Genomic DNA, 24,804 nt, shown 5'->3' with positions numbered 1-24,804 from the left:
AAGCATTTACAGTCTGTGGGGTCCGCAGGTGGTCAGGGAGAGCATTGCACAGACTGGGGGCTGCAGAGCAGAAGGCCCGATCTCCCATAGTATGGAGATTGGTTGTGGGAGACTGTTGAGGAAGTTGTTGATGTGGAAAATTTTAGCTCAAGTAAAAAGTACTATTAAGATTATTATTGCTTATACATTAAAGTAAAATTAGAAATTTACTGTTGGAGTTTAAGTAAAAAGTACTATATTTCCCTCTGAAAATGCAGTTGAGTAGAAGTAGAATAAATAGAGAATAGAAAAGTGGCATGAGTAAAACTCAAGCCTCAGTAGGCTACAGTACTTTAAAAAAAAATTTGTTTATTTTGCCTAAGTAGTTATTAGTTTTTTGTTGTTGTTGCAGATTCTTGGCCACTGGAGACTCTTGCCGCACCATAGCGTTTAGCTATCGTGTGGGAGTGAGCACCGTGGCAGGGATTGTTGGAGAGGTCGCCAGGGCAATATGGGATGCCTTGGTAAAGGAGGTCATGCCAGTCCCCACCACTGAAGACTGGCGAAGCATCGCCACTGACTTCCTCCATTGGTGTAACTTCCCCAACTGCCTTGGGTCCATCGATGGAAAGCATGTTGTGATCAGGGCCCCTGAAAATTCAGGGTCCCTGTTTTTCAATTACAAGGGGACTTACTCTGTTGTGCTCCTGTGTCACGTACACACAAAGGAAGTGGTGCGAGGACTCAAGTGCAAGAAGAATAATATATTTATTTATAACAAATAAAACATAAATGCAAAACAAAACCCACGAAGGGGAAAACGTAACTAGAAAACACATAAACTGAAACTGAACACATACCACAAGGAAGTCACAGGGGAACGGAAGACGTAGACAGTACAAGGATACGACTCAGACTGACAAACACAAGGAGCTTATAAAGGGAAGAAATCAAGAGGGAACAGGTGGGAGAAATCAACACTAATTAGATAACAAGGGGGGAGGAATCAGACAATTACATGAGCTCATGCTCAGAATGACAAAACCCACATGTGCACACAAGACAGGACAGGCATGTGACACTACCCCCTCCTTAAGGAGCGGCTACCAGACGCTCCACTAGGGATGGGCGGGACAGACCAGGGCGGGACGGAAGGGACAGACCAGGGCGGGGCGGGAGGGACAGACCAGGGCGGCGCGGGAGGGACAGACCAGGGCGGCGCGGGAGGGACAGACCAGGGCGGCGCGGGAGGGACAGACCAGGGCGGCGCGGGAGGGACAGACCAGGGCGGCGCGGGAGGGACAGACCAGGGCGGCGCGGGAGGGACAGACCAGGGCGGCGCGGGAGGGACAGACCAGGGCGGGACGGGAGGGACAGACCAGGGCGGGACGGGAGGGACAGACCAGGGTGGGACGGGGGGAACAGGGGAAACAGACAAGGAAGGAACAGACAAGGGAGGGGTCAACAAGGGAAACATGAGGAAAACAAAAAGTTCAGGAGACCATGGTGGCCCACAAAGTTCAGGCGCCCAGGGGGGCACGGTCAGAGAAGGATGCCGAGTCGGCGTGGTCAGGGCAGGACGCCTCAGCGGCGCACGGAGAGCAGGACGCCTCAGCGGCGCACGGAGAGCAGGACGCCTCAGCGGCGCACGGAGAGCAGGACGCCTCAGCGGCGCACGGAGAGCAGGACGCCTCAGCGGCGCACGGAGAGCAGGACGCCTCAGCGGCGCACGGAGAGCAGGACGCCTCAGCGGCGCACGGAGAGCAGGACGCCTCAGCGGCGCACGGAGAGCAGGACGCCTCAGCGGCGCACGGAGAGCAGGACGCCTCAGCGGCGCACGGAGAGCAGGACGCCTCAGCGGTGCGGGCTGAGCAGGATGCCTCAACGGCGCAGGCAGAGCAGGGCGCCTGGAAGGCGCGGTGAGAGCTGGACGCCTGGGAGGCGCGGTGAGAGCTGGACGCCTGGGAGGCGCGGTGAGAGCTGGACGCCTGGGAGGCGCGGTGAGAGCTGTGCGTTTGGGAGGCGCGGTGAGAGCTGGACGCCTGGGAGGCGCGGTGAGAGCAGGACGCCTGGGAGGCATCTCCGGCCCAGCGGCGTCCACCGGAATACGATCCACTGGCACAGAGTCCACCGGAACTCTATCCACCGGCACAGGGACCACCGGTACAGGGACCTCTGGAACACGATCCATCGGAATAGAGACCACCGGAACATGATCCACCGGTACAGGGACCACCGGAACACAGTCCACCGGCATAGGGACCTCTGGAACACGATCCATCGGAATAGAGACCACCGGAACACGATCCACCGGTACAGGGATCACCGGAACACGATCCACCGGTATAGGGACCTCTGGAACACGATCCACCGGAATAGGGACCACCGGAACACAGTCCACCGGCTCTCCGACCCCCAAAGCTGAATCCTCTCCAATGGAGTTATCTGACAAGGTAGGCCTGCTCCTCCTCCTCCTTCTCCGTTTCCGGGTCATCGGAGGGCTGGGGCCTCCACTGACAGTAGATGGAAGGGAACCGTCAGTGGGCTGGGATTCTGCTAGCCGAGGATGTTCAGGCTCTCCAAGATGGTAAATATGATGGACAAAGTCCCAGAATCCCAGATGCCCCAGCTTTTCCATCTCCCCCGGGCTGAGAGGCATGTCCAAACAGATGTTCAATACTTCCTTAATCTCTGCCTCAGTGTAAGTCATGTGATCAACCTTAATGAGGAGACTGCAGGCGAAGTCCCTCACGTCAGCCCCCTGCTGGCGGATGTAATTAAAGCTCACATATCTTGCAATTTGCAGGTAGTTGGAGGGAGATGGAAAAAGGAAGCTACCCATCTTCTGCTGAGTCCTCAAGGGTCGTATCCTTATGTCACGTACACACAAAGGAAGTGGTGCGAGGACTCAAGTGCAAGAAGAATAATATATTTATTTATAACAAATAAAACATAAATGCAAAACAAAACCCACGAAGGGGAAAACGTAACTAGAAAACACATAAACTGAAACTGAACACATACCACAAGGAAGTCACAGGGGAACGGAAGACGTAGACAGTACAAGGATACGACTCAGACTGACAAACACAAGGAGCTTATAAAGGGAAGAAATCAAGAGGGAACAGGTGGGAGAAATCAACACTAATTAGATAACAAGGGGGGAGGAATCAGACAATTACATGAGCTCATGCTCAGAATGACAAAACCCACATGTGCACACAAGACAGGACAGGCATGTGACATCCTGGCAGTGGTAGATGCCCAGTACTGCTTCCGGGTAGTGGATGTGGGCAGCTACGGGAGGACAAGTGATGGCGGTGTGCTGGCTAACTCCACCTTCGGCAAGGCACTCCCGAGATGGGACCCTTGGCCTGCCACAGGATGCTCTTCTACCAGGTGCATAGCATTTGGGACCACAGCCACAGGTTTTTGTGGCTGATGAGGCCTTTCCACTCCGCCGAGACCTCATACGGCCGTTCCCTGGACAGGATCTACCCAGCAGGCACAGAGTATTTAATTACAGGTTGTCACGGGCAAGGCTGATTGTTGAGAATACCTTTGATATTCTCACAGCTCAGTGGCGTATGTACAGAGGAGTTATTGAGATCAACCCTGCCAACGTTGACGCCTGTGTGAAGGCTACCTGCGTCCTGCACAACTTCCTGAGGAGGTCCAAGAACATCAGGGTACCCATACCATCGGCAGGAGACGGCGAAGCTGCTGGCCTACAGGAGGTCACTCGGCAGCAACAACGCCACACGTGAGGCCATACAGAGAAATTCATGGCATATTTCTCCACAGAGGGGGCTGTCCCTTGGCAACCTGTGGCATAAGCCATGGCTTTAAAAGGCTCTTTTAAGAGCCACCAATTAATCACAAAAAAAGCATTTCTATAAATATGATATCAAGTGTGACAACACAACTGTGCTATTTTGAGGCACCATGAATATGAACTAAAATGTACTAAACATGTATTTAAAAAAAACATTTTTACTACAGCGTATGTCAAAAGCACATTTTAGTTCATATTCATGGCGTCTCAAAATACCACAGAAGTGTACACTATGTTCTTAAGATTATCTTAAGATAATTATACTAAAAGAATACTAATTTAGTATAAGTAAAAAAATAATGTGTGAAAATAGAGCACATGGGTCTGCTACACGTTTTCAACATGATATGGTAGAATATGATAGCTTTGTAATAATATAAAACACATAACCAGAAATATATTTAATAGAACAATATTTTATTTCTGATATATTTACTTTGTAAATTAAGTTTCCGAACTTTATAACTTTAAGAAAATATTTGCTGGACCAAACACTTTAATACTGAACAGTTTTGAACACTGGTAAAAGAAATACTTTTATACAAGGTGAGAGAGACACTTTTCAGTTCACACTGAACACTAGGGAGAAAGCACAAAGTGCAGCTGACAAGACTGCGAGGGAAATGAGCTTACAAACACCCCTCTAGACTTGTCAGCTGCACCCCGTCACTCTCTCCCCTGTGTTCAGTGTCTCCAGCCTCTAAGACACTTTGCCTCATACACTAGTTTGTGCATTTTAAATTTTAAGTCCTGCCTGGTCCTAAACGAAAATGTCCTGAAGTCCTCCAGGAGGCTTTTAAAAAAAAGGCTGTCACTGTCCTCCTGATGAGTGCTAGCTCTCCTGCTTACAGCCTCCAAAGCTATCAATAGCCTTTCATCAAACTCATTGCTGTGCGGTCGCTTTCTCCTATGTGATGGTCCAGCCTGACTCTGACTGCTGGTGTGGCCCTGGCTCGATGGTCCATCCTGACTCTGACTGCTGGTGTGGCCATGGCTCGATGGTCCATTCTGACTCTGACTCTGACTGCTGGTGTGGCCCTGGCTAAATGGTCCAGCCATGGCATCATCTCTGTACTCTGGGGTCAGGGCTTCCCCAACCCCCTCTACCATATTACTGGCAGTAAATCGATCATCTAGGAAGGGGTTGAGGAAGCCCATGACCCCACTGTAGCGTCATGGCCGGACACTGCTTGCCTCTGCTCCACTCCTCTTTCTCTCTGCCTCCTTCCTCCTCTCTTTTCGGTAAGTGTCTCTAAGAGACTTCCTGCGCTTTTTGCACTCATCCGCTAGTGAAAAGACAATGGAAAACACATATTCAATATAAACACCTCATTACCCACATTTCAGAATAGCTTGTTTGCATGCTATGTCCAAATGTATATATATATATATATATATATATATATATATACACACACATTATATATATAACGTTATATATATAATATTACATGTACATTTTGGCGGGCTAAAGTGGCGCTAAAGACAGCTTGCAATTCCCGCTTATTTTCATTAAATATATCAAAACGTAAATGCACATCAACAACTCACCAGGAACTCCAACAATTTCAGACACCTTGGTCCACGAATAATTTTTTTTTATTTGTATCCCTGTAAACAGGGACACGTCGTAAATGATCGGGAAACCCGCTACCGCAATAATCAACCTCTCCTCCATTTTGACTAGGAACTAATGTGGTCGGAACGAAAGTTTACAGCACTGCGTTCTCTGGAATCCTCTCAAGCGGAGCACTGCTACATTCCAATTGGTTGCCGCCGAACCGGGCCATAGCTCATTACCATAAAGTTGAGCTGATTTCAACTCTCCTCGACACCCAAATCGTCCAAGACGCGCCGCGCCGCTCTCGCCGGAGCTCGCCGCCCGGCTCCCATTGAAAATGAATGACTTCCGGCCAGCTTGCCACTCTCGCCGCCGGCAGTGTGAACGCACAGTTAGTGTATTACCAACAGTAACCTTGAAAACGGTGGTCCCAGCTCTTTTCAGGTCATTGACCAGCTCCTCCCCTGTAGTCCTGGGCTGATTTCTCTTAGGATCATTGAGACCTTACGAGGTGAGACCTTGCATGGAGCCCCAGTCCGAGGGAGATTGACAGTCATGTTTAGCTTCTTCCATTTTCTAATGACTGCTCCAACAGTGGACCTTTTTTCACAAAGCTGCTTGGCAATTTCCCTGTAGCCCTTTTCAGACTTCTGGAGGTGTACAATTTTGTCTCTAGTGTCTTTGGATGACTCTTTGGTCTTGGCCATGTTAGTAGTTAGATTCTTACTGATTGTATGGGGTGGACAGGTGTCTTTATGCAGCTAACAATCTCAAACACGTGCATCTAATTTAGGATAATAATGGAGTGGAGGTGGACATTTTAAAGGCAGACTAACAGGTCTTTGTGGGTCAGTGCCGGTTGTAATAAAACACCTTAAGTTTTTCCCTTAAGTATGATACTTAAGGCGTGATTTCCCCTTGACTAAGTCCTCCAAACCAGAACCAACCGCAGCAATTCAAACATAAACATCAGAGAAGCGGTGGAAAACAGCAAAATGACGAACAACGTCCTCTCAGTGGCTGCCAGCAGTCAGCAACAGTCCCAATTGTAGCTCTGACTGTTAGACTAGTCACAAACATAAGGAAATAAAATAAAATCTAAATCAAATAGTACATTAACATGATTTGTGGGTGGAGAAGCGGTGAACAGACAACGCCAGCGTCCTCTCCCCCACGTTGCCTCGCACAAGTAACACAAGTTATGTGTTTTCCGAGCACACTGTTTGAAATATGAGTGTTTGCTCTCAAATCGCAGTGTCTACAAACTAATTAAAGGGCCAAAGTGAGAAATCAGGTCAGGATAGTGACTGATGTAATGGTGTTTTGGTTTGAGTGAATGATTGGGGAAATACTGCCATCGAGTTTGCAAATACTCATCAATTAGATCCTGCAAGTATGCTATCTGACCACTGGACACAGCTGGTGCATATACAGCTGGTTCTACAATTTCTCGTAGTTGCAAAATCAGCTGCCACATCTCATATTCAGATGGGTTTACAATCTTGTGTCCAATCAATCCTAGGAACATCCTAAGAAAATACCAGTTTTGAACTGCATTTCTTACTTTTTTTACTGTGGCAAGAAAGTTTGCCAATCTCTGGAACAACGTCGATGGGTTTGTTGTTTTCATTATTACCCAAGTATGTTATGAATTCTTTATTCGTCGATTTAACTCCTGCTAAGTGAACAGCTTATCCTCTGTGACAAGATATTTTTGTACAATGCTAAGTCATATGATGCAACACCTTTAAAAATCATGCCCCAGACAGGGGGGTAGCCCTGGCTGACATACATGAAAGTAACAGAGTTAATTGAACACAGTCAAATTTGACACCTCTAGGGGCTCTGGTTGTGGCATTACTTGTCGGACTTTGAACTAGATCCCTGTATGACTGAACGAGGGGTCGTTTTTTAAACGTTTCCCTATCAATATTGCAGTATCTGCAAAAATGCACACTTTTTGTGGAATTTTTTTACAAATCCACCAATGCCACAGGAGCCCAGATTATCCCCACAAATTGCAGATAGCATTCCCCTGTACACTGTTCCATCAGGTAAATTAATGCCACTTACCTCTATGACTTTAAGGTCTTTGATGAGAGGGCTTAACCCTTTGTCCTGGACAAAATACTTGCTCCCTGCATAGCAAAACAAGCTGCATCTGGTCAATGCGTGATCTATGATGTGGAAGAATATTACACATATAAATTGCATATACACAGAGTAATTTATGCTTTTTCCTGCCAGATGCCAGTGGGTTTGCAACTTCCAAAGTATCCTGATAAAGGATTAAACTAAAGGATGAGGCATCTGTATTGAGAAGATTATTACCTTTTAAGTTGCTACCATCCTATACATCCTGAAGAGCATTCTGAGGACGGACACCAGAAAACCCTTGTTTGCGATGATATGTAACTGTGTCAGTCTGTAATAGATAAACAATTGTTTCTTTAAACGAAACATTGAGCAAACCAATATTTGCCTGCCTCATTTGTCCCGAGACAAAGTGGAACTGGTGCTACGTAGTTGAAGGTATTCTTGAAAAAATGTCTTTCTTTTTTTGATCAGTTTTAAGTTTTTGTGAATTACAAGTCTGAAAGAGATTCTCACGCAAAATGGCATTTATGTCTAGCCTGACAAGCCAGACCCACATCAAGATGTTTGGTCTTGAAACTCACCATAAAAAGGGCTCAGTCCGAGGGGCGGGATAAACCGTTGTCTTTCAAACTCCCTCTGCACGCGATAGGATAGCGCTACCACCAACCAGAGCAACGAAGGTGAAGCAGAGCTTGTTGATAGTTTAAACATTCGCCGTATCCGGTCAGCAAAACCCCGAACACATCTTCCCTTTTTAAAAATGACTTCAGTGCCGTTTTTTGTTCTTTTCTCAGAGAAAAGCTTAACTCCAAGTCTTCCAGAATCGCGGTCAAAGCTGATTCGAACGACCGCCGTTCGCCAGTTTCTGTGTTTACTAGAAGCATGCAAATGCAACTAGGCCGTAGTCATTATGGCCCTGCCCACCGACTCTATACATGATGTGATTGGTCCGGCAAGAGTTAGGGGAATACAGCTCAGAAGGGTATTGAGAGTTCCTAGACGACACTTGCGGGCAGATTAAATTTGCTGCCGCTAGGGTGCGTCTAGATTTCTAGGCTAATTTATGTCTGCTTCTGCAACCACAAATGCACTTAATTTTTCTAATTGTTATTTTTTTTCTAATCTTAATTGTGTTAGTGACTTATTTCATCAATTCAACAATTATTTGAATAGTGGAGGATGGAATTAGACATTCTGATTGCAATTTGAGATTTAAAAAAAAGAGAGAAAGATGTCTAAACTTATTTTCATCCACACTTTCACCGAAGGTGTCTTGTTCCACACCATCCGTATCACTGCACAGGTCCTATGGCATTTCAAGGTGCTGTTCAGAGCACTCATGCATACCATGAGAAAGTGCAACTGAATCAATCAGGATTATCTCTGAACAATCACAGTGTTTTCTAGATACTATTCTTGTCACTTCATAAAATTATTGTAGAATCACTGTAGTGAGATGACTTTGTAACAACGTCTTTAGAGCCTTTTATGGGTCTTGAGAGAGGAAATTACATTGGTGTCAATGAAGGCCTTTCTGAGCCATCGGATTTAAACAAAAATATCTTAATTTGTGTTCCGAAGATGAACAAAGGTCTTACTGGTGTCGAGCGACATGAGGGTAAATAATTAATTACAGAATTTATTTATTTTTTGTGAACAAACCCTATAAAGATTTGAAAAGAGAAATTGAATGTATCTTAACGTTAGCTAAAAAAACAAAAAGGAAGTGCGTTACAGTTACATTTTGTGTCAAAAATACGACTGGCACAGAGAGTAACGTTAATTAAATACAAATCTTACCTGTAGTCACAAAATAATGATAGCTGTATAACCCTCCGATAAAAGACAACTCGCCTGAAGAAATCTTTCAAGAAGCTCATAACAAAAAACACAAAAACATCGCCAAAGTAATCTATATAAATCATATGGGTTCCTCCTCCAAGTCCTCTGAAGAGACACAATCGCAGATTTACAGTTTAAATTTAGATTTATAATTACATTCAAGCAACATCATATCTGATAAACGGAATCTCTGAGGAAGTACAAGCTCATGATCATGAGAACCAATCAGAGCCGCTGAACTGCTCTGGAACCAATCCGGTTTAATCATGTGTGGTTTGAATTTAAACACAAGATTTAACAGGGATTTTTAATAAAGATTTATTATTTATGTATATATATATATATATATATATATATATATATATATATATATATATATATATATATATATATATATATATATATATTTATCAGTGTTTATCATGCATTTCAAATAATATGATGTTAAAATCATTGCGGGAATTTCAGTAGTAGCCTGTTACAAACGTACCATGTAATGGACAACAGCCTTTTAAGAAGTAAAAGTGAACAACATATTAATATGTATGCATATGCTTAATACTAGTTGACAGTATATTTATAATACATTATAATTTGGTATATTTTAAGTGCTATTTTTTTAAATCTTACTTTTAAAAATATTAAAATGATAAATGCGTGCATACTTAATATATATTGCATTATATAAGTATTATATATTGCATAAATATATTGCATATATAAATATACTAAAACTTCACTAAAAGTATGCTTGTTTAGCATATTTCTAAAAAGCAAAATTACGCATATATTTATTACCAAGGTATTTTTAGTATACTTTTTAGAAATATATTAAAATGCAATTCAATATATTTTGAATGCACTTCAAATAAGGATGTTGGAAAAACAAATGTATTATAAGCATACTACTTTCAAGTATATTTTTAAGAATATTTAAGAATTTCAAGTATATTTTTAATATATTTAATAGTACTTAAAGTCCTGGGACTTTTCACCTGGGAATGTATTTCATTCCGGAGTTACAAAAATATTGCTTCCTCCTAACTTTTCAAAATGGGTTAAAATATCTTGGCATCTAATGAGCAGCTGTCATTTTAACGCGATGCATTTCCTGTTGTCAAAATCTAAAATAATTTCCATCACGAGAGTTCCTCCAGCAGAGGGCGCTCGTGCGACCAAAGCAATAACACACATCCAGTCTAGGAGAAGAAGAGAAGTGAGAGGGAAGCAAACATAAACGTGAAGTGGAACACAGCTGCTGTTTTTCAGACTGTAAGTACATTTGATCATTACTAAGTATCTTTTCATTTAGTACAGGGCAGTTTAGATTAGCCTCAGAACAGGACAGTTTTTAAAGAGCATATTGCAGGTTACATTTTTTCCCCAAAATGAATATATAACCTTGCATGAAAATACCATATGAAAAGGTAATGCAGGATTTAAAATGTTTTAAAAATACACATGAACACAATTTCAGTAGATAAGGTGGCCGTTTCAGTGGCTGTTTGTAAAAAACACCTTTTTTAACATCTTGTCATATTACCTCACGAGATGGAGTTGTGTGCTGGGCTCTGCATTGCCTCAGCGCAGAATAGGTTGGTATTCAGTACCAGTCTGTGTTTTTTTTGGGGGGTATTTTTTTCTATTTAAATGTATCATTATTATGGTAAATTAATGTGTCCTGCCTGTCAGGACATTGAGTCCATAGGTTTCCTAAAAAAAAAGTTAGGAAAACATGCATATGCGTCATCAGATGCAAGTGCGTCCCGGCACCTTTTACACAGCACCCCTGCTCGCAGCACCCAGGTTAGGAAACACTGGTCTATTCAAATGTATTGATTGACACAGCGCTGGTTTGTTTAGAACTATTGAGAATGAGATCTCGTCACCGCGTCCCGCCCCCTTCCGCCATTTTGGGAGGATGGTCCGCCAGGTATTGTATCCGGACAGAGACTTGAGAAGAGAGATTCTGATGATTACCATGTACATAATTTTCCAAACTCAATGGGACATGAAGTTTTAATCCACCCCAGACGATCTGAGAAAGCAGCTGCTGGTAAACATACGCCATTATTTCACCACAGGGTGTCAGTCATCGTCTTACTAGTGCCGCGATGCTGGAGTGTGTTGACATCTGATGAACACAATCCTTTATTTATTTGTATTAAACATTTTGAAAACTATTCTGTCATTTTTCATTGTCAATAATTTTATTCTATGTAATTTACATGTTAATGCCAAAATGATTCATATTCAAAGTAACTTAGGCCTATAGCTAGCCTAGTTTACTGTCATTTTCCTCTAACGTCATGTACGTACTGAGCATTTAGTCTACTACTTAAGACTGGACTAAAAGCAGCAGCGGACACAAGCGTTCCTTTTTATTAGTTAAATTAATTTAGAAATGTAAACTTGTCATCAGGTATAAAATATGGTCAGTATGAGAAAAACGCTGTTAATGAGAGGACGAGCACTAGATTGTTGCAGGATAGTGGGGAGATATATTTATTTATTATTCAGAATGCACAAAAAATATATAGAAACATTTCAGGAACGTGCAAGGTAGTAAGTTAAAGTGTCTAACGTTAGGTCTCTGTTCCATTCTGCTGCAGTCAGCTCGTATGGATTGACGTTTTTGATATCATCCAGCTCCTCTAAATACCTCTGCCTGGTGCTGGTAGCAATTTCTCCCTGTAGTTAACCATTTCCTTTCCTGCTCCCATCTCTGTATCGCTCTTGCAGTGTTGCCCCTGGCAACCGATAGCGTCGGATCCCAAAATGGTGGACGGGCCCAAACACCGCCCAATTTGTCACGTGACATCAAGCTACCATGATGTATGTCCTCATTCTCAATTGAGAGTGCTGTGACCATGCGCGCCGCCACGAGATGAAGGCATGTCCCAACTGTTATTCAACTGCTCTGGTTTTAACTGTTATGTAGGGCTGTACTAGAATAATCGAATATTCGTTCGGTGAGGTGGCATTCGATTTTCAGTTTTGAGATTCGAATATTCGTGTGTTTTTTTTTTCAACACGTGACTTCCGTCGCGGACTCATTCTCACTCATGCTTGAAATAATAATAATAAATTAAAAAAACACCGCAACATGCTTTGAATAAAAGCATCGCGCATTTTAAAGATTTAAATTAACAAAAAGTTAGAATAAGACAAAATAAATCCCTTATATAGAATAAAACTAATTGTAATAGATATTACATTTTGTGTCATTTTAAAAACAATTCATTTATTCTTATTCAGCTGTTTATAAGCATGCTACCGTGTTCTTTATTTATTACAGTTCATTGAAATCACTGTGTGTTACTAATTTAATTTCTGTTTTGGGATTCATTTGTTTTAAAGAAAGGTTCGTTATTAATACCTTATTAAAGTTCTTGCTCTCAACAGACTTTGTGTTTTGTATCACTTGTGCACTGTCCGTTTTCGGAGCATAAACCTGCCCGTGTAATGCGTACCGGAAACTGTTCTATTTAAAAGATTATTAAATGTTTATTAATATTTAAAGAATGTGTGCCACCTGATCATATTGCACCAAATGCAACACTGCACTCCACTGGGTCTGCCGCAACACATTTACGATGCCGAAGAGTGAAACGTGAAGTCGTGAAAGATGATACAAATGCAAACCGACACTATTATTATATATTTAGCCCCACCCACCGAAGCTTTGAATATTCGATATTGATTGCCACCTAAGCTTCGAAGCTCAAAAAATGGCATTCGAAACAGTCCTACTGTTATGCACTAAATGCGACAAAACTTATTCAAGACTTATGGTCGAATGCAACGCACCGAGTGTGTGTAAGTAAGAGACGTGTACAAGAGGCGGAGGAAGAGCTGAAGAAATGCAGCTGAACGAATATGCATGCGTTTCTTGAATAGCATTAAAAAAATGAATGACGAAGCAATATGTGCCGGCCGGTGTTGATTCTGTGGTGGACCGCCTTAAATTAGTCTATGTATCGGGAAACGCTGATGTGTATGAAGGCCTTCTGGGTTTCAATGAAAGTTGGGTTAAACGTTTTCCTTCCAATCTTTTACACTGATGCTGGAAGTACTACAGGAAGTACTTGCTAGGCAACATAACTTTGCGACTCTTTAGAATACAATGATAAAAAATTAACAAAAATCAACAAAAATCACTCAAAATAAAAAACATTTTCATAAAACTGCAATAATCTGGATGTATGACATTCATGTATTAAATTGTGTTACAAAGAAATAGTTGAATGAAAATGGTCATGACAAAGTAATTGTTAACAGGGAAAATCTCCTTTTTTAGAGTGACATGAGATTGTAATTCATTTTTAGACTGAATTATTCTCTTGTAACAGTGTTCTTAATACCCATTACCTGCTGGCAAACTGCAGAATCATATCCTTAAACACAGGTACCCAGTTTTCAGTGAGTTTTGAAGCAGAGTCTGGATTCAAAATGAAGAAATCCTGGGATATCTAAAAGACATAAAACAAAGGCCAACATGGCAAACAAAGTTGTAAAACAAAAGAAAATATTGAGCCAATTTTTTATTTCTTAAATTTAAACCTGAGAGGGTGAGGGGGATTTGACGGAGGATTTTTCAGGTGTGACTTTTGACTACACTCTGGTGAAAAAATGGTGTTTGGGGGACAAAATATGTGTTATTTTGGCAAGGTTGCCTGCTAAAATTCGCACTTATGGGTCTATATATCACATAATAGTCGCTTCAACCCGCAGACATAAAAAAACCAGCGGAAAAAAACGCAGACTTGGCAACACAGTGCAGTTGAGCTCTCTTGACATTTGACAACTAGCGTAATGCATCGCTTCGTTGCTCTGATTGGTTGTAGGTCTATCCAATTGAGGTCTTTCCTGGTTCGGTTGAAACCAAGCCTGCAGTCTCCCTCTCTGATACTGAAGCTTTCCCGCCTCGATCGCCTTCCGGTAAACGGTCCCAGTATAGCCGCCCCTCTGTGTTTTCTAATGGACACGAGGCAAAATAACAATAAAATTACACTTCAAATATTTATTCCCCAAAGTTAGTTTATGTCATTTGAAGGCAGTTATCATCACGATGATTTAATTTCAAGTTCATAGTTCTTTATCTGATGCTATAAAAATGGGGGTTGGGGGGGTGGGGTGTCATGATTGACAGCTGAGACTGACGGCTTCTCTGAGTGAAGTTGTCACTGAGGCACTAACAGACTTTTTTCAGAATTTTTGGGAGCAGATTGGAGCTTTAGCTTTAATTTCTACATTTCCATAACTGTTTATATCACACCGACATAATAAATTGTTCTGCATCTGCGAACAATTAATTTTGATATCGCAGCTGTACTTCCTGCTCTTCTTCCTGTGCTCTGCTGCGCAACTCCGGTCCCGAAATCGCTACTGCGCAGATTCTGTCCCAAGATGTCAGCGCTGTGCAGGCCGCCTGAAAGCTTCAAAAATGGCAAGCGGAAACAGGTGATGTCGAGTTGCTCCTATATTTTTTTACGGTCTGAAACACGCCCCATAATCACAGCCCAATGGAGCAGTTTCAGACTCGTATTCTGACTAGAATTGAGTATGACCACGTCAGGCTACCTTTAACTCTAAGATTCCATTCTCTTAGTTTGGTTTTCACATTTTCATCCATCTAATATAAAATACATTTTATGACTAAATTATGTACATCCCAATTACAGTGTGACACGGCAAAATTGGCGGTCATGATGCTAGATAAAATTATTGAACTAGGCAACTTAGTCAGGTTTATAGAACTGAAAACATGTAAAATGTCTCATTGCTCTTTAATAATAATGAAATCAGTGTCAATGATGTCAAATATATAAGGCTTAACAGAGTTGAAATTAGAAGGGGGAAAATGAGAGGAACAGTTAGCTGGATTTAAACCTTTTTTTGCATCAAAGCAGCATTTGGCAAAATATGTATTTATGAAATAAACAACATAATTTTACATTAATAAAAAAGTCTTACTGTTTTGCATTTATTTGTCAATGTCCTACGATCAATGTTGGGTGTAATTAGTTACTAAGTAATTAGTTACTGTAATTTAATTACTTTTCCCTTGAAAAAGTAAAGTAAGGGATTACTCTTATATTTTCTGTAATTGAATTACAGTTACTTCTGATGTAATTGAACTAAATACTGAATATAATTATACATAATTCAATAGTGGACTTAATATCAACATTTTAATGTCTAACTTTAAAATGCATGTTTTTATGTATCCTTCTCACATTTGTAATACTTTCGACAGTTAATAAGAATAATTTATGTAGTTTTATTTTATGTATTTGAATGAATTAAAAGAGCCGTTTCATGTCTAACCTTGAATTGCTTAACTCGAGGTGGATAAAGGATTTAGAAAGTAATTAGTAATAAGTAATTAAATACTTTTTGGAGAGAGTAATTTGTACAGTAATATAATTACACTATTGAAGATGTAATAAGTAACTAGTAATTAATTACTTTTTTAGAGTAACTTACCCAACACTGCCTACGATGTACCTTCCAGTCATTTCAGATCACAGATGCTTGCTGCCTTTACATTCTCTAAAACAAAAATTGATGTTAGTCAAAAGGCATTTTATCACAGAAAACTTGAGAAAAGCTCTTTTCCAAATTATCTTGAGAGTGGCACGGACAAAATGTCGGTTGAGCTAGAAATAAAAAAGGTAAACATTTCAACAAAAAAATCAGTATAGTAGGTAGTGCCATAGTAAATAATACTGTTAATATTGTACAGTTAAATGAAAGCAGAGAGGAACATTTGTGAAGTATGTTTTGACAGATGACCAAGCTAACGTTAATAGCAAAGTAAGTTTAACTCCACCTAATCAAACCTGTAGCTAATACACCAAGTCATATAGTAACCCTTACGAAAGGAAAATATATTTACCAATATATTTTCTTGAAATATATTTTAATGGAATAATATATTGATGATATTATAAAATATATTATATATTCATGCAATATATTGCAAAATATACAAATGATTGCCGCTTTCAATATACTGCAATGTATTGGAACATATGCAATATATTCACATATATGGGATTTAATATTTATTATATTTTCAAATATATTGCAATATATTTTTGTTTCGTAAGGGAAAGTACGGATAAAGCACTTTTGCCGAGTACGATACTAGTCAAAATCATACGGTCTGTGCTCGGATTGAATAAAAATCCTCATTGGGTAGCTGACTTTCTGTGTTCTGTGATAGGCTCACAGCGCCCCTCCCCTACACACACACACACACACACACACACACACAGATTTGCTGCCTCTGTCCCGCAGCCGCTCTGCTCACTCACACACATACTTGTTTTTGTGCATTGTGGGGATCACCTGTCAGAATGCTACATAGTGAGGACCACCCTTTCCTATGATCCTACAGACCTAAAAAAAATTAATTGACAAAAACTAAAAAGCCTGTTTAAAAGTATCACTTCAGATTTTAAATATTTCACTAAAAAAATTATAAACCTGACACAGTGGTCACTTGTGGGGACATTTCAGGTATTGAGTATATCTGGGGTCCAGCAAACACACAACCTGTCTTTATTCAGTGTGGGGACCGAACTCACACACCAAACGCCAGTCTTTATTCAGTGTGGGGACCGAACTCACACACCAAACACCAGTCTTTAGTCACTGTGGGGACCGAACTCACACACCAAACGCCAGTCTTTATTCAGTGTGGGGACCGAACTCACACACACCAAACGCCAGTCTTTATTCAGTGTGGGGACCGAACTCACACACACCAAACGCCAATCTTTAGTCACTGTGGGGACCGAACTCACACACCAAACGCCAGTCTTTATTCAGTGTTGGGACCAAACTCACACACACCAAACGCCAGTCTTTATTCAGTGTGGGGACCGAACTCACACACCAAACGCCAGTCTTTAGTCAGTGTGGGGACCGAACTCACACACCAAACGCCAGTCTTTAGTCACTGTGGGGACCGAACTCACACACCAAACACCCGTCTTTGGTCACTGTGGGGACCAACTCACACACCAAACGCCAGTCTTTAGTCACTGTGGGGACCAAACTCACACACCAAACGCCAGTCTTTAGTCACTGTGGGGACCAAACTCACACACCAAACGCCAGTCTTTAGTCAGTGTGGGGACCGAACTCACACACCAAACGCCAGTCTTTAGTCAGTGTGGGGACCGAACTCACACACCAAACACCAGTCTTTAGTCAGTGTGGGGACCGAACTCACACACCAAGCACCCGTCTTTGGTCACTGTGGGGACCAAACTCACACACCAAACACCAGTCTTTAGTCAGTGTGGGGACCGAACTCACAAACCAAACGCCAGTCTTTAGTCAGTGTGGGGACCGAACTCACACACCAAACGCCAGTCTTTAGTCAGTGTGGGGACCGAACTCGCACACCAAACATCCGTCTTTAGTCAGTGTGGGGACCGAACTCACACACCAAACGCCAGTCTTTAGTCAGTGTGGGGACCAAACTCACACACCAAACGCCAGTCTTTAGTCAGTGTGGGGACCGAACTCACACACCAAACGCCAGTCTTTAGTCACTGTGGGGACCGAACTCACACACCAAACACCCGTCTTTGGTCACTGTGGGGACCAACTCACACACCAAACGCCAGTCTTTAGTCACTGTGGGGACCAAACTCACACACCAAACGCCAGTCTTTAGTCAGTGTGGGGACCGAACTCACACACCAAACACCCGTCTTTAGTCAGTGTGGGGACCGAACTCACACACCAAACACCCGTCTTTAGTCAGTGTGGGGACCGAACTCACACACCAAACACCAGTCTTTATTCAGTGTGGGGACCGAACTCACACACACCAAACGCCAATCTTTAGTCACTGTGGGGACCGAACTCACACACCAAACGCCAGTCTTTATTCAGTGTTGGGACCAAACTCACACACACCAAACGCCAGTCTTTATTCAGTGTGGGGACCGAACTCACACACCAAACGCCAGTCTTTAGTCAGTGTGGGGACCGAACTCACACACCAAACGCCAGTCTTTAGTCACTGTGGGGACCGAACTCACACACCAAACACCCGTCTTTGGTCACTGTGGGGACCAACTCACACACCAAACGCCAGTCTTTAGTCACTGTGGGGACCAAACTCACACACCAAACGCCAGTCTTTAGTCACTGTGGGGACCAAACTCACACACCAAACGCCAGTCTTTAGTCAGTGTGGGGACCGAACTCACACACCAAACGCCAGTCTTTAGTCAGTGTGGGGACCGAACTCACACACCAAACACCAGTCTTTAGTCAGTGTGGGGACCGAACTCACACACCAAGCACCCGTCTTTGGTCACTGTGGGGACCAAACTCACACACCAAACACCAGTCTTTAGTCAGTGTGGGGACCGAACTCACAAACCAAACGCCAGTCTTTAGTCAGTGTGGGGACCGAACTCACACACCAAACGCCAGTCTTTAGTCAGTGTGGGGACCGAACTCGCACACCAAACATCCGTCTTTAGTCAGTGTGGGGACCGAACTCACACACCAAACGCCAGTCTTTAGTCAGTGTGGGGACCAAACTCACACACCAAACACCCGTCTTTAGTCAGTGTGGGGACCGAACTCACACACCAAACACCAGTCTTTAGTCAGTGTGGGGACCGAACTCACACACCAAACACCCGTCTTTAGTCAGTGTGGGGACCGAACTCACACACCAAACACCCGTCTTTAGTCAGTGTGGGGACCGAACTCACACACCAAACACCAGTCTTTGGTCAGTGTGGGGACCGAACTCACACACCAAACACCAGTCTTTAGTCAGTGTGGGGACCGAACTCACACACCAAACACCCGTCTTTAGTCAGTGTGGGGACCGAACTCACACACCAAACACCCGTCTTTAGTCAGTGTGGGGACCGAACTCACACACCAAACACCAGTCTTTAGTCAGTGTGGGGACCGAACTCACACACCACACGCCAGTCTTTAGTCAGTGTGGGGACCGAACTCACACACCAAACGCCAGTCTTTAGTCACTGTGGGGACCGAACTCACACACCAAACACCCGCCTTTGGTCACTGTGGGGACCGAACTCACACACCAAAAACCAGTCTTTAGTCAGTGTGGGGACTAAACTCACACACCAAACACCCGTCTTTGGTCACTGTGGGGACTAAACTCACACACCAAACACCCGTCTTTGGTCACTGTGGGGACCGAACTCACACACCAAACGCCAGTCTTTGGTCACTGTGGGGACTAAACTCACACACCAAACACCCGTCTTTGGTCACTGTGGGGACTAAACACACACCAAACACCAGTCTTTGGTCACTGTGGGGACTAAACTCACACACCAAACGCCAGTCTTTAGTCACTGTGGGGACTAAACTCACACACCAAACACCCGTCTTTGGTCACTGTGGGGACTAAACTCACACACCAAACACCCGTCTTTGGTCACTGTGGGGACTGAACTCACAAACCAAACACCCGTCTTTGGTCACTGTGGGGACTGAACTCACACACCAAACACCCGTCTTTGGTCACTGTGGGGACTAAACTCACACACCAAACACCCGTCTTTGGTCACTGTGGGGACTAAACTCACACACCAAACACCAGTCTTTAGTCACTGTGGGGACCAAACTCACACACCAAATACCCGTCTTTGGTCACTGTGGGGACCAAACTCACACACCAAACACCCGTCTTTGGTCACTGTGGGGACCGAACTCACACACCAAACACCAGTCTTTGGTCACTGTGGGGACCAAACTCACACACCAAACGCCAGTCTTTGGTCACTGTGGGGACCAAACTCACACACCAAACGCCAGTCTTTAGTCACTGTGGGGACCGAACTCACACACCAAACGCCAGTCTTTAGTCAGTGTGGGGACCGAACTCACACACCAAACACCCGTCTTTGGTCACTGTGGGGACCGAACTCACACACCAAACACCCGTCTTTGGTCACTGTGGGGACTGAACTCACACACCAAACGCCAGTCTTTGGTCATTTTGGGGACCAAACTCACACACCAAACACCAGTCTTTATTCAGTGTGGGGACCGAACTCACACACCAAACGCCAGTCTTTAGTCACTGTGGGGACTGAACTCATACACCAAACGCCAGTCTTTAGTCAGTGTGGGGACCGAACTCACACACCAAACGCCAGTCTTTAGTCAGTGTGGGGACCGAACTCACACACCAAACACCCGTCTTTGGTCACTGTGGGGACCGAACTCACACACCAAACACCCGTCTTTGGTCACTGTGGGGACTGAACTCACACACCAAACGCCAGTCTTTGGTCATTTTGGGGACCAAACTCACACACCAAACACCAGTCTTTATTCAGTGTGGGGACCGAACTCACACACCAAACGCCAGTCTTTAGTCACTGTGGGGACTGAACTCATACACCAAACGCCAGTCTTTAGTCAGTGTGGGGACCGAACTCACACACCAAACGCCAGTCTTTAGTCAGTGTGGGGACCGAACTCACACACCAAACGCCAGTCTTTAGTCAGTGTGGGGACTGAACTCACACACCAAACGCCAGTCTTTAGTCAGTGTGGGGACCGAACTCACACACCAAACGCCAGTCTTTGGTCACTGTGGGGACCGAACTCACACACCAAACGCCAGTCTTTATTCAGTGTGGGGACCGAACTCACACACCAAACACCAGTCTTTAGTCACTGTGGGGACCGAACTCACACACCAAACGCCAGTCTTTAGTCAGTGTGGGGACCGAACTCGCACACCAAACATCCGTCTTTAGTCAGTGTGGGGACCGAACTCACACACCAAACGCCAGTCTTTAGTCAGTGTGGGGACCAAACTCACACACCAAACACCCGTCTTTAGTCAGTGTGGGGACCGAACTCACACACCAAACACCAGTCTTTAGTCAGTGTGGGGACCGAACTCACACACCAAACACCCGTCTTTAGTCAGTGTGGGGACCGAACTCACACACCAAACACCCGTCTTTAGTCAGTGTGGGGACCGAACTCACACACCAAACACCAGTCTTTGGTCAGTGTGGGGACCGAACTCACACACCAAACACCAGTCTTTAGTCAGTGTGGGGACCGAACTCACACACCAAACACCCGTCTTTAGTCAGTGTGGGGACCGAACTCACACACCAAACACCCGTCTTTAGTCAGTGTGGGGACCGAACTCACACACCAAACACCAGTCTTTAGTCAGTGTGGGGACCGAACTCACACACCACACGCCAGTCTTTAGTCAGTGTGGGGACCGAACTCACACACCAAACGCCAGTCTTTAGTCACTGTGGGGACCGAACTCACACACCAAACACCCGCCTTTGGTCACTGTGGGGACCGAACTCACACACCAAACACCAGTCTTTAGTCAGTGTGGGGACTAAACTCACACACCAAACACCCGTCTTTGGTCACTGTGGGGACTAAACTCACACACCAAACACCCGTCTTTGGTCACTGTGGGGACCGAACTCACACACCAAACGCCAGTCTTTGGTCACTGTGGGGACTAAACTCACACACCAAACACCCGTCTTTGGTCACTGTGGGGACTAAACACACACCAAACACCAGTCTTTGGTCACTGTGGGGACTAAACTCACACACCAAACGCCAGTCTTTAGTCACTGTGGGGACTAAACTCACACACCAAACACCCGTCTTTGGTCACTGTGGGGACTAAACACACACCAAACACCAGTCTTTAGTCACTGTGGGGACTAAACTCACACACCAAACACCCGTCTTTGGTCACTGTGGGGACTAAACTCACACACCAAACACCCGTCTTTGGTCACTGTGGGGACTGAACTCACAAACCAAACACCCGTCTTTGGTCACTGTGGGGACTGAACTCACACACCAAACACCCGTCTTTGGTCACTGTGGGGACTAAACTCACACACCAAACACCCGTCTTTGGTCACTGTGGGGACTAAACTCACACACCAAACACCAGTCTTTAGTCACTGTGGGGACCGAACTCACACACCAAATACCCGTCTTTGGTCACTGTGGGGACCGAACTCACACACCAAACACCCGTCTTTGGTCACTGTGGGGACCGAACTCACACACCAAACACCAGTCTTTGGTCACTGTGGGGACCAAACTCACACACCAAACGCCAGTCTTTGGTCACTGTGGGGACCAAACTCACACACCAAACGCCAGTCTTTAGTCACTGTGGGGACCGAACTCACACACCAAACGCCAGTCTTTAGTCAGTGTGGGGACCGAACTCACACACCAAACACCCGTCTTTGGTCACTGTGGGGACCGAACTCACACACCAAACACCCGTCTTTGGTCACTGTGGGGACTGAACTCACACACCAAACGCCAGTCTTTGGTCATTTTGGGGACCAAACTCACACACCAAACACCAGTCTTTATTCAGTGTGGGGACCGAACTCACACACCAAACGCCAGTCTTTAGTCACTGTGGGGACTGAACTCATACACCAAACGCCAGTCTTTAGTCAGTGTAGGGACCGAACTCACACACCAAACGCCAGTCTTTAGTCAGTGTGGGGACCGAACTCACACACCAAACACCCGTCTTTGGTCACTGTGGGGACCGAACTCACACACCAAACACCCGTCTTTGGTCACTGTGGGGACTGAACTCACACACCAAACGCCAGTCTTTGGTCATTTTGGGGACCAAACTCACACACCAAACACCAGTCTTTATTCAGTGTGGGGACCGAACTCACACACCAAACGCCAGTCTTTAGTCACTGTGGGGACTGAACTCATACACCAAACGCCAGTCTTTAGTCAGTGTGGGGACCGAACTCACACACCAAACGCCAGTCTTTAGTCAGTGTGGGGACCGAACTCACACACCAAACGCCAGTCTTTAGTCAGTGTGGGGACTGAACTCACACACCAAACGCCAGTCTTTAGTCAGTGTGGGGACCGAACTCACACACCAAACGCCAGTCTTTAGTCAGTGTGGGGACCGAACTCACACACGAAACGCCAGTCTTTAGTCAGTGTGGGGACCGAACTCACACACCAAACGCCAGTCTTTAGTCAGTGTGGGGACCGAACTCACACACCAAACGCCAGTCTTTAGTCACTGTGGGAACCGAACTCACACACCAAACACCAGTCTTTAGTCAGTGTGGGGACCGAACTCACACACCAAACACCCGTCTTTGGTCACTGTGGGGACCGAACTCACACACCAAACACCCGTCTTTGGTCACTGTGGGGACCGAACTCACACACCAAACACCAGTCTTTAGTCAGTGTGGGGACTGAACTCACACACCAAACACCAGTCTTTAGTCAGTGTGGGGACCGAACTCACACACCAAACACCCGTCTTTGGTCACTGTGGGGACCAAACTCACACACCAAACGCCAGTCTTTAGTCAGTGTGGGGACCGAACTCACACACCAAACACCAGTCTTTGGTCACTGTGGGGACCAAACTCACACACCAAACGCTAGTCTTTAGTCAGTGTGGGGACCGAACTCACACACCAAACACCAGTCTTTAGTCAGTGTGGGGACCGAACTCACACACCAAATGCCAGTCTTTAGTCAGTGTGGGGACCGAACTCACACACCAAACGCCCGTCTTTAGTCAGTGTGGGGACCGAACTCACACACCAAACACCCGTCTTTGGTCACTGTGGGGACTAAACTCACACACCAAACACCCGTCTTTGGTCACTGTGGGGACTGAACTCACACACCAAACGCCAGTCTTTGGTCACTGTGGGGACCGAACTCACACACCAAACGCCAGTCTTTGGTCACTGTGGGGACTGAACTCACACACCAAACGCCAGTCTTTGGTCACTGTGGGGACTGAACTCACACCAAACGCCAGTCTTTGGTCACTGTGGGGACTGAACTCACACACCAAACGCCAGTCTTTGGTCACTGTGGGGACTGAACTCACACACCAAACGCCAGTCTTTGGTCACTGTGGGGACTGAACTCACACACCAAACGCCAGTCTTTGGTCACTGTGGGGACTGAACTCACACACCAAACGCCAGTCTTTAGTCACTGTGGGGACCAAACTCACACACCAAACACCCGTCTTTGGTCACTGTGGGGACTGAACTCACACACCAAACGCCAGTCTTTGGTCACTGTGGGGACTGAACTCACACACCAAACGCCAGTCTTTGGTCAGTGTGGGGACCGAACTCACACACCAAACGCCAGTCTTTGGTCGCTGTGGGGACCGAACTCACACACCAAACACCCGTCTTTGGTCACTGTGGGGACCGAACTCACACACCAAACGCCAGTCTTTGGTCACTGTGGGGACCGAACTCACACACCAAACACCCGTCTTTGGTCACTGTGGGGACTGAACTCACACACCAAACGCCAGTCTTTGGTCACTGTGGGGACTGAACTCACACACCAAACGCCAGTCTTTGGTCAGTGTGGGGACCGAACTCACACACCAAACGCCAGTCTTTGGTCGCTG

At 44.8% G+C, this 24,804-nt stretch overlaps 1 protein-coding gene across 1 annotated transcript in view; it reads left to right on the top strand.

The window, feature by feature from the left end:
• Window positions 1-10,541: 10,541 nt before the first annotated feature.
• Window positions 10,542-24,804, top strand: part of LOC137075072 (zinc finger protein 154-like) — a 53,479-nt gene continuing 39,216 nt past the window's right edge. The window contains exon 1 of the mRNA XM_067443250.1: window positions 10,542-10,586. The gene's annotated coding sequence lies outside the window, so the exon portion shown is untranslated. The remainder of the gene's footprint in view (window positions 10,587-24,804) is intronic.

The sequence above is a fragment of the Pseudorasbora parva genome, chromosome 5 (assembly GCF_024679245.1).
Source record: "Pseudorasbora parva isolate DD20220531a chromosome 5, ASM2467924v1, whole genome shotgun sequence".
NCBI classification, from domain to species: domain Eukaryota; kingdom Metazoa; phylum Chordata; class Actinopteri; order Cypriniformes; family Gobionidae; genus Pseudorasbora; species Pseudorasbora parva.
Note: the sequence above shows the minus strand (reverse complement) of the source record. Positions and strands in the feature narration are given on the sequence as shown.